Raw genomic sequence first — 12851 nt, forward strand, 5'->3', positions numbered from 1 at the left:
TATATTTATATAAATAGAACATTCAAACTTCTACAATTTCACCATATAAAGGCAACTCTTATCCCACCCCATCGATCCTCACAACGACACGATCTAAACTCTCGTATCTAAAATTTTCCTCTTTACCTGATCCCTACTCGCGGATCTAAAACTAACTTTTTCACTCGATCCATACTCGCGGATCTAAAACTAACATTTTCACCTGATCCATACTCACGGATCTAAAACTACCTGATCCATACTCACGGATCTAAAACTAACCTCCTGATCTGATCCATACTTCCGGATCAATAATTGTGCCCAATCCATACTCCCGGAATAGGGACAATTAACTATACCTTAATCTTGATCTGATCCATACTCCCGGATCAATAACTGTGCCCAATCTATACTCTCGGACTAGGGACAATTAACTTAGTCTTAATCCATATCTGATCCATACTCCCGGATCTATAACCGTGCCCAATCCATACTCCCGGACTAGGGACAATTAACTTAGTCTTAATCCATACTCCCGGACTAATAACAAGTTTATTTCTTTACCTGATCCATACTCCCGGATCTAAAACTAACCTCTTGGTCTAATCCATACTCACAGATCTAAAACTAACCTCTTGATTTGATCCTTACTCACGGATCTAAAACTAACCTCTTGATATGATCCATACTCATGGATCTAAAACTAACCTCTTGATCTGATCCATATACTCACAGATCTAAAACTACCCTCTTGATCTGATCCTACTCACGGATCTAAAACTAACCTCTTGATCTGATCCATACTCATGGGTCTAAAACTAACCTCTTGATCTGATCCATACTCACGGATCTAAAACTAACCTATTGATCTAATCCATACTCACAGATCTCATCTATCGATGTCCTACCCAACATATTTGTAGATATAAAATACATATACAGTTTGACTCATTTAAAACTATATAAAACATCCATTCCACTTTCATCTCAAACAAACAACAATATATAAACACATAGCACGTATTTCATAGCAAATACTTCATATTTATGTGTTAGAAGAGAGTGACTACACACTCACCCAAAACATATACTTAATACATTCAAGCAATACTTGTATTAATATCGTGTTTATGAAAGGGACTATACACTTACTTCAAATAAACAACAACAATATATATATATATATATATATATATATATATATATATATATATATATATATATATATATATATACACACACATACATAACACGTATTTCAAAACAAATACTTCATATTTATGTCTTAAAAGAAAGTAACCACACACTCACTTGATTAGAAGATGATCGCACAACACTACGGCTCTTGAAATAATCTTTTTGCGACGAAACCGGGATGTTTCCTCCAAAACCGGGCTTCACGCGGGCAGAACTTCGGCTCGAAAACTTTAATTCTCGGGATCTTCGGGATTCAAGACTTGCTTCGGGTCTTGGGAATGATACTGGGGCTTCGGGATATTTCTTGCATGAAAAACGAGGTAAAATGGGAGAGAGAGGAGAGAAATTGAGCAAGGAACTCGGTTGTCCTCGCACCCTTTATATAGGGGCTGATTCTTCGAATTACACTGGGCGTAAATAGAGTTACGTTGGGCGTAATTTGGATAAGGCCACTGACTCCCCCCTGTGGATAATATCCGAATTTATATTTAAATTAAATACTTTAATTATTTAATAAACTTCAAAAATTCATATCTTCTTCATACGAGCTCCGTTTTCGATGTTCTTTATATCCCCGCGTAGGTGAGACTACGATATACAACGTTCGTTTAGACTCCGTTGACTAATTTTGAATTTATTTTTATTATTAATTTTTAGTAGGTCGGAACAAGAAAACTCCGTTATAAATTCATAACTTCTTCATCCGACGTCTGTTTTCGTCTATTTTTTTACCGTTACACTACTATCAACAAGATCTTCGATTCTTGTTTAGATTATTTCGGCTAAAAACCGTTTGATCTTAAATCGAGTATTCGGGCTGCATATCGCTAAGTCGAAACTTAGAAAATCATAACTTCCTCATACAAAGTCAGATTTGGACGTTCTTTTTATGCACGCTCATAATTTAACGAAATCTACAACTTTCGTTTAGATCGCTAAGGTTAAATATCAATCTAATGTAAATTCACTATTTACGTCGCGCTGTGTCGTGTCGGTTCTGTCGCGAAACTTCGACAGGTCATAACTTCTTCGTTATAACTCGGATTTCAGCGTTCTTTATATGTACGGAATCCCTGTAACATATACTATAACTTAGTTAATATTAATCCTTCTAAATAATCTTCCATCAAAAAGTCATTTTTTATGCTTATCGTCTCTAAATTGACTAGCCCTAATCTACGGGCGTTACAGCTTTTATGGAACAACCATCGGGCTTTGCTGATCCTCATTTCCCAAATCATGTGTGTCACCTCAAAAAGACCCTCTATGGGTTAAAGTAATCTCCCCGTGCTTGGTTCCAATGGTTGAGCTCTTTTTTGGTTACTTTTGGGTTTATTTGTAGCCGTGAAGGCATTTCACTCCTTGTGATTAAACAACAATCCCACGTCCTATACTTATTAGTGTATGTTGATGATATAACTCTTACTGGTAATGATCCTACTCTCATTCGTAAGTTTATCAATAAACTTCATGTTGAATTTGCTATCAAGGATCTTGGGCAGCTCAATTACTTCTTAGGACTTGAAGTTTCCTATATGGAACATGGAGATGGTATATTCCTTTCTCAAGCTAAATACGCCCATGACATACTTACTCACGCTCAAATGCTTAATGTCAAACCTGTCTCTACTCCCTTGTCCACCACTGATTATCTTATGTCTCAAGGATCTCCTTATTCTGACCCTACATTGTATAGGTCTCTTGTTGGTGCCTTACAATACTTAACCATCACTCGTCCTGATCTTTCTTATGTTGTGAATCAGGTAAGTCAATTTATTCATGCTCTTACCATTGACCTCTATCAAGTTGTCAAGCGGATCTTAAATTACGTCAAAGGCACTCTCGTTTATGGCATTCATTTCAATTCTCCGCCTGAATCTTCTTTAATTGGATATTCCGATGCTGACTGGGCCAGATGTATTAAGGCACGTCACTCCACTTATGGATACTCTATCTTTCTTCGTGGCAATTTAGTCTCCTGGAGTGCAAAGAAATAGCCAACTGTCTCATGATCAGGTTGTGAGTCTGAATATTGGGTTGTGGCTAACACTGCTGCTGAGATCGTTTGGATCACTCATCTTCTACGTGAATTGCATGCTTTACCTCCGGATCGAACAACCTTGTTGTGTGACAATCGCAGTGCACTTTTCCTCACTCAGAATCCCATTTCCCATAAACGTGCCAAGCATATCAACATTGACTATCATTTTGTGTGTGAGTTGGTTGCTTCTGGTTAATTATACACTCGGTTTCCCTACGTCCTTACAGCTTGCAGACATTTTTACCAAGAGTTTTCCCAGGGCCGGTCCTGAGGATTCAAATTCCCAGGACGAGCTCGAAAAAAAGAGGCCCTTAGACATTAACGTGTAACGAATTAAGTTACATAAACTATTTTTTTTTTTCAAAATGGTGATAAACTTTATAGTAATAAACATAACAAAATCATAATATTTTAATAAGTAATTACATATAGTAACAGTTAACCGACGACCCGTAAAGCTCTTCTAGTATTCTTAATAGCAAATTGGTTGATTAACTCTTCGTAGTCTAGAACATTTAAATGCATGTTCTCATTTTTTAACTATGATTAATCAACCGTTTTTAAATCTTTTGCCTTTCATGAGAACCTTTTTTAATTTACGTTGTGTTAAAATATAATATTAAATCTATTTATTTTAAACAATTAACAAACATATATTTACTTAAACTTAAAACTTATTAGAGCTATACCTTTCGGTCTCGTTTGGTAAAAAAGAGAAGGGATTCACCGGAACCGGAGTGAAGGCAATCAAGGGACATGAATAATTTCGATATTGTTTTTAGTTCAATCCCCATAGTACACATACAGAGAGTATCAGATTCGTCTAATAGTGAAATTTCATGCTGATTTAAATGATACCAATACAGAAAAACTATTGAAATTTCATTTGGACCAAAAAGGAACAACGAGAAAGACAAGTTTTTCGATCTTTTTGAAGAAGAGGAAATTGATGCAACAAAGAAACATTTTCCTTAGCTATGCAGATATACTTACATCAAACACTCTTTGAAAACAAGAGTTTGCGAAAAACTAGCTAAGATTCCTTTTCATTTTCCCCTGTATTCTATTCTGATTAGGAGTGCACTACATTCAATCGAGTAATATGTAAACGAGTAATCGTCAAATCTACCGTTCACTCTTGCTGAGTTGCTATGATGATGTTGCAGTCGCTGATCACTTCTTCCTATTTTTTTGAACGTGATGATAGCTTCTGGCTTTACTGATGCGATGTTGCTATGCCTTTTCCCATACATGACTGATTTTGGGTTGATATTGAACACACTACTTAAAAAAATTGGGCCCCTTAAAATTATAGGCCGTGTTCCAATGCCCACTTTGCCCTTGCTCTAAACCGGTATTGAGTCTTCCACGTCCTCTATATGAAGAATTTCGTTCCAAGCTTCGGGTTGCTCCTGAACTGCTTCGCTTGAAGGGGTATTAGGGATAAGATATCATAGTATCTTATAATTATTTATAATATTGTTGTATCCCTTTAATATAAGATCTGAACTTGTAAATCGTGTATATAAATTCTCATATCAATATATGTTCACCTTGAAGGGTATTTGATACAAACCTTATAGCAAGCTTTTGGTTTTTCTTTGGAGTTGTATGCATTGAATAATGAGTAAGAAGTGTGTTTTTGGGATATTGTTTTTTTCGATTGTTTTGATTCTTATCCAACTGGGTGTTGTTTATATATTACTGAACAATTATAACAATTTGTTGTTTTTTAAACTTATGAGCTCATGCGACTTCAATTGTATTGCATAGATCTTGTATGTTATCTTAAATGTAACCATCTTATTATTACTATTATTTTGCTTTTAAAGATGATGTGGTACTTGAAAGAACCTATAGGTCTGTGAGTGTGTCATCGATTGAAGGCATAAAAAACATACTCCCTCTGTCTCAAAATTATAGTCTATCTTTTCTTTTTAGTTTGTCCCAAAATAATATTCAACTTTTAAAAATAAATAACATTTTTACCAAAATACTCCCTCATTATTACTTAACCAACTAAGCATTTAATGGAACATTAAATGCAAAGTAAGGACAAAACTGTCATTTTATTATATAAAGTTAGTGGTAATTAATGTTTTTCTTAATTCGTGTGTTTTTTATTTGTGGACAATAATATTGGGACAGAAGGAGTATAAGTTTATCCGAAATACAACTTAAGATCCTTAAAAGAATTGCAATCGAAACATACATTAAGAGGACTGATTTGGCCTTTGGGAATTAAAAGTCATCGAGTGGATAACATTTATTATTAAAGAGACTTGATTTGGCATAACCCTACTCGATTTGGCCTTTGGTAATTCTTAATTGTGTCTCAAAAATTATATAGCAACAAAATGAGATTTTAATATATATATATATATATATATATATATATATATATATCAAGATTCTAAATAACGTGAGACGTAGCTTGGCGGCAACGTAAAAGTTAAGTTATGACAAGCCTTGGCGAGTCATGGCGTTTTTCAAGGCGTGACTATTTTCTATATATTACAAGTGATAAATCATATAATTATTGATTTTTATCAAGTATATCAAGTTTTTAGAAGTGTTATATTAGTATTTAATATAAAAAGTTAACAAAAACTTAATTATTTTAGTCCCGATAAAAAAATCAAAAAAAACAAAAAAACAAAAAAATCCGCACCTTGAAGAAAACTCGCGTCATATCGCGATAAGGCACGCCTTGACACGTTATTTGGGCGTCACGCTTAACAAACCCGTCTTTGACGTTTTTGTAACGGCTACACCACGCCTCACGCCATGACACGCCTTAAGGTGTGTCATGACGTGTTTTTTAGAGCCATTATATATATATATATATATATATATATATATATATATATATATATATATATATATATATATATATATATATATATATATATATATTTGAATTAGCTTATATGACGGAAAAAAGCTATAAGTTATAAACATTTTATTTACTGTTTATCAAAACTACATATAATTGTCAAATGACAAAAAATAATAATAAGATGGATATGAAGAAAAAGAGTGAGATCACTAAGGATAAATATAGTTTTTTTATCTCAAAAAATTCATAAGAATTTCTAACAAGTTAGGAAGAATTCATTTATTGAAAACTCTTTATTAGTGGTGTGGATAAATCATTTAAAAAAACTATTTTGATTTCCCAACATTCTTTTTACCTTATTTATCTTTTAAAAAGTCATCAAGTCAATAAGGATTTTTGAAACACAATCCGAAATATCATGCATAGTTGAACACCCGACGATTTAATAATAAAAAACTATGTTGCTATAAAAGTCAGAAACTAAAAGTACATTGCAATATAATTTAATTGAAGGAAACTATATTTCTACTAGAAGTCCAATTCTATGTTTTTCTAATTTTTAATGTTTATTGATAAGTTTGGGTGATATCGGTTAGTTTTTTTATGTATAATCGAAATCTAAACGGTTTAAGTAATTGATAAAAAATTTAAAACCAGACTGCCCATTTTAATGTTGGTTCAGTTATTTTGATTATTTCAATTTTAATTCGGTTTTTTGGTTACTTACATGTAGGTCAATAGGTCTACTCCAACCCACATCATCTACCATTTTTTGGTGAAACAAGAAAAAAAAATCTTCACTGTTCTTTTTAACATATCATTCCAATGCTTAAGGAGCTAAACTAAGGAACTATACAACAAAAACTGCTAAAAACCTATTAACGAACTGACATGAAACCAACTCTATTTAAAAAAAGAAACCTAAGCGCTTAAAACTATTAAATACATTTCTAAATATAGAGAAATATAAGTTTCACAAACCTCAAGAAAGAGGTGCAGTTAGATCACATCAAGGATCCATACCATTAATTCTCCCCCACCAAACCAATTGCACATGGCTAAGCAATCTAAAATGTGATTCGATTGGCTCACCCACAGGACTCTTGCAACCTGTTTTCACCGATCATGAGCCTAACTAGCCCATCTATTTTACTACTTATACATATTTCCATATATATATATATATATATATATATATATATATATATATATATATATATATATATATATATATATATATATAAAAGGGAAAAGTGAATATACTATTAAGGGTATATAAGCTTAGGTACTCAAACTCATTATATTACGTCGTTTTGTATTATATAATACATTCTAATTGTCTAATGTTCTTATAATTTAACTTCTAACTTGATTTACTTTCATGATTTCTATAAATTACACATTTATCTTCCTCTTAAATATTTTTCATTTTCAACTACAATATATATAGACTAGTAGGTGTTCGGTAAAAAGATATGATGTAAGAGAAAGATAATAGTGAAAATTGAAAAATCTTGAAAGTAAATCAAGTTAGGAGTTGAAGTTTAAGAACATTATAATGAGTATATCAAACAAAATGACGTATTATAACGTGTTTGGGTACCTATATACCCTTAAGGGTATATTCACTTTTCCCTATATATATATATATATATATATATATATATATATATATATATATATATATATATATATATATATATATAACTTGAGGTTTAAGATTTTTTTTGAAGCAGCCAACCATAAATAAAATACTAGTAAAGAGCTAGAAAGTAATTACAAAAGGTTAATGGGATTTTGGAGCAAATTAACCAACCCTATGGAACATCTATACTATTTCTATTTGAATACCACACAAAAAATGTTCTTTTATAGAATCAATTATAATACATCTTCGTATCTTTCTGTTTGAAACACAGTATCATTCTAAAATCTCCAAATATACCAAATTATAGTATGTACAAGCAATCACATCAGCCAACCTTCTTTTCGTTGAATTTATCACGTCATTATTAAGAAACTAAAATAACCTATGAACGGTATAAAATGACAAAATAAATAGTGTGACAAACTATAAATCGGTGACAAAGAAGTATTAATTATTGACAAAAAAAAAACCTACATGCATATGCATATATATATATATATATATATATATATATATATATATATATATATATATATATATATATGTTCAGGTTCATTTGAGACCATTCTAATTTTGTGAGACCGTGAGACCAAATCTAAAAATAATTTTAAAATACAAAATAAATGGAAAAATCCAAAAATTCTTTTTTTAAATATTATTTTCGGAACTTGAATTAACTAAAAAAAATAAAAAAAAAATCCCGTTTTTTTTAAATATGTGAAATATTCTAAATAGAATATTACACTGACATATTATAAAAAATAATTTTAAAATGCAAAATAAATGGAAAAATCTAAAAATTCTTTTTTTAAATATTATTTTTGGAACTTGAATTAACTAAAAAAAATATAAAAAAATCCCATTTTTTTTGAAAAATACGTGAAATATTCTAAATAGAATATTACACTGTACATATTCTAAAAATAATTTTAAAATGCAAAATAAATGGAAAAATCAAAAAATTCTTTTTTTAAATATTATTTTCGGAACTTGAATTAACTAAAAAAAATAAAAATAAATAAAAAAATGCGTTTCACGGTCTCATAAAATTAGGTCGTCTCACATGAACCTAACCCTTATATATATATATATATATATATATATATATATATATATATATATATATATATGGCATGCTACAAATGCCAAAAATAATAATAACGCACGATATTAATGTGCACCAAAAATTAGGTAATCTTTAATTAATGATTTATTTCTCCACGATATTAATTATACGTAAAGATTACTCAAATTAAATAAGAGAAAAGATCATCACTAAAGCATCATGACCCCTATTTTCTAGTGTGTTTTCTTTTTGCCTTTCATTTTGGTACGAAATAGCTGATCATTTTGCTAATGTTACGTATCTGGTAAATGTGCGATCATAACTTACGTCTACATGTAAGCTTAATGATGCGATTGCAACATAACATAAATTGACATCCTCGATTAGGAACCCGACAAAAATTTGAAATTAAGGAATAAAGATAAAGAGAGCACATCAAACAAGTATATTCCTTGAGATTCATTTAAATAGTCGAATTAAAGCAAAGAGTAGCAAAAACGAGAAGTGATCAGAGGTGATGATGTTAAGTATTGGTAATAACTTAATTTAAAGATTTTAATCGTATTTGTACATTAATTATTTCGATAATCAAATTAATGACACTCATATATAAGTAGTATTTATATATTAAAATCTTGAATTATATTTGAAACGTAAGTGATGCACTCAAATATAGAAAGACATCACAGCAGCGTGGACAAATGGGTGGTGATGGATGAAGCAACCGGGCATTGTAGTATTAGACGAAAACGATGCATGGTTTTCACCTTTTTTGGATACTTTGCTTGGAAACAACTTTTGAGTCACATGGTAACTTCTTAAAGCAAAAATCATTATTAGTGAATTGTGGGACCATAGGAAAAAATAATGGTGAATATGTACCGAATAATTTTTTTATTGTTATTATGTTAGAATAAGGTATTTAAAAAGACTTACAGAGCTTACATAACGACACATGACTATTATCTAATCAATGGTATGCAATAGCATGACATAATTTAATATTAATAAAGGTTTTCCCACATTAAGTTAGTAGATATTCGTGTCGGGTTCAGTCGACCCCAGCTCTACGTTTAAACCTATTTAATTGGTGTCTTATTCATGTTTTGAAAGAATTAATCACAATTCATAATTGCCACACAAGAAAGAAAATCATCACGTTGATATATACCTACTATATCTTAAACATTGACTAACTGATACCATTTTATTGTGGGTGCCGAAACTGAAAATGTGATTATGTGGGTAATGGTACTTCAGTACCAATACCATTTTAGTATCAAGTTTTTATCTGCAAGAGGGCATTTAAGGCTGTAGAATTTAAGTTTATATACAACCAAATGGAGGTTCTTAAGCCTCACATTGTAGCCAAGGCAACAAAGAACATATAGGAAAAAGAATAAGTTAAATCCGAATTAATATGAGAGAGTTATAATTGTTCAAAGTTGAAAGAAAAATTATACACATATTCTTGTAAAAAAAAATTATAGAAAATTAAAATGTTCAAGAACCTATGTTTAAGGCTATGTAACTTATGATTTATTTATCCAAATCAGCTGATTCTTGATTTTAACATGTAGCCAAGACAAGAAAAGAAGTTGCAAGAATAAAAATAAACTCATTCGAAGTTCATACGAAAGAGTTATGAGGATCAAAATATAGTATTACTTCAGTTTTAGTAAAATCTCAAACCCGAAGCACGGAATCTCGTAAGTCCCCAGACCTGAAATGCTCTATTTGAGGGAACCGAATACCAAGTCGCATGTGTCTATACGGTATTAATACCGGTTCGTTCAATACCATCGAGATTTTTGTTCACGCCTAGACATGGATGATGGGTAATTAAGAAATAATGACTGAAGCATTGGAAGAGGATGAGATGTGTGACAAATAAACTACCAAAAGTGTTGCAAGTCTTTCCCTTTTTATGCACCAAACTCCCTTTGTATTTTATCTATTTCGTTTTCATAATTTGTAAAAATAACGAATGGGTAAGTCTATTAAAAAAAAAATTTAAAATACTTATCTACACAAATTGTATAGAAAATTATCTTATAGACGGTGACTGACTTTTATAGAGACTAGTGATATTTAAAATTTTAAATAGTTCAAAACATAAAAGTCACTTCTTCACGAGGCATTAAACGACCTAGCTCATTCGTAAGTGAGGGTGAATAGCACATACTATAAATCACTAGATTGACAACTTGATAACATTTAGTTGTTTAGGTCTACTAAAAAGTATTATTTTATTTTCTTAATAGCTTTCATAATGTTTACTAAATTCAATTTAATATTATTACATTTTTGACCTACACGGTATGTTTCGATATCAAATTTATATCGTCTTTAATAGTTGATGATGCATATGGAGTATCACATTTGTGCATCAATTCGGATATGACATTTTAAAAAGGGTGTAGTCATTAAAAGCTATTTAACTTGTTATCTAATTCCCATTTTTGTTATAATAGAACTAAAAATAGAAAGAATATCAACTAGCTTACATTTTTTAAAATTCAGTTCAAAACGGAAAAATAATATGAATGTCAGTTGATATATCATTTTTATCTCTTTGTAATAATCAATACTTTTAAACAATATAACTCATCCCTATCCCTAATCCTAATAAATAATAACCTCTATTGCCATGTGACAATTGCTAAGCCCCTCCCCGATCTAATTTTCCCCTCAAAACGCCTAAGTGAAATTCCATATTTGCCCAGCAGTCAAACATATACTTATTCTTTTCATCAATTTCAAATCGATAGTATCCAAAAAAAAATAGCAAGAAATTTGAAAACCTTCTATCTTTCCACCGTTTCTTCTGCAATTTCTTCAATAGTTTTGGAAACCAAATCATGGTTCAAATTTTAAAATACATTAAATCCCCAAATCTTGGAGAATTTGGTTTATATTTAAAACGACATGCAGTTTCTCCTGGCCTAGAACACTTTAAAGCAGACGACCACCACCACAACCTAGAGTGTATTGAAGTCTTTGTCTGGAAGAAGATCAGAGCGTCTTTTATCTTCCCACACCACCATCGGTCATGTTCTTTGCAAAATAACTATATGTAAGTGCTTCATTCATATTCATTTTATGAATTTTAAATTTGGCTTCATATATTCAAAGAACAAGATATTCTCTTTCGTGTAGATATCAGAAAGTAGACAAGGTTTGATCATCGTCTACTCAGTTTTTAGAATTGGATTGTGTTTGTTCTCGATATTATAACATCAATCCTATAATCTGGTAGTGTTGTTTAATTAAGAAAAAATCTCTTTAGCTTCAAGTTCTTTGTTGAAGCAATTTCTGAGGATTATGTTGTTAGTTAAAAGAATGTCTACACATCTGTTTTTAGTGACCCTTTCCCTGGTATTGTAACTTCTCTTGCATGATTTTCTAATGCACATAATCTGTTTGATGAAATGCTTGAGAGAAAAGTCACAATTGTTGCAGTTAAAACTATCAAATGAGTATTGTAAGAGTATGATTGAACGGTTGATTCAATGGAATTCAACTGTCGCTCCTGATTTTGAATAATATATGTAGGCTCGGATCAGAAGATAATGCAACATGATGAGGATGCTGGAAAAATCACCATGGTTGTTCAAAGGTAATTCAATTAATTTATATTCCAAATGTATTTCTTGCACTTTTCACTTTCATACGCACCTTTTCGTTAACTATTTTTCTTTTTCTATAACTGTATTAATTGAAAACTAAATGTTTTCCCCATGAATTCGAAGAAATCATTCCAGTATGTGTATGTCATAAAGGGCTAATTTTGATTTGGGCAAAACTACCGATAGACTTTTTTTTACAGGTAATCAAATGTTTTAGGGAAAATTTAATTGGACCAGTTTGAACTAAATTTTATGTTTATGATATTTGGCTTTGGTTATAACCCAATGTTTGAATTAATTTTCATGTCACCTATCAAACCCTCCAAACCATTATCTTATCAAGTTGTCACCCAATGTCCTTTGTTTATGATAGTTTTGTGTTACACACGTTGCTTGATCTTATGAATAGAACTTTCTAGAGGCTTTAACCGCTTATGTATATGGTAATCTTG

The sequence above is a fragment of the Lactuca serriola genome, chromosome 2, assembly GCF_051521515.1.
Source record: "Lactuca serriola cultivar US96UC23 chromosome 2, Lser_US96UC23_V15, whole genome shotgun sequence".
Classification (NCBI taxonomy): domain Eukaryota; kingdom Viridiplantae; phylum Streptophyta; class Magnoliopsida; order Asterales; family Asteraceae; genus Lactuca; species Lactuca serriola.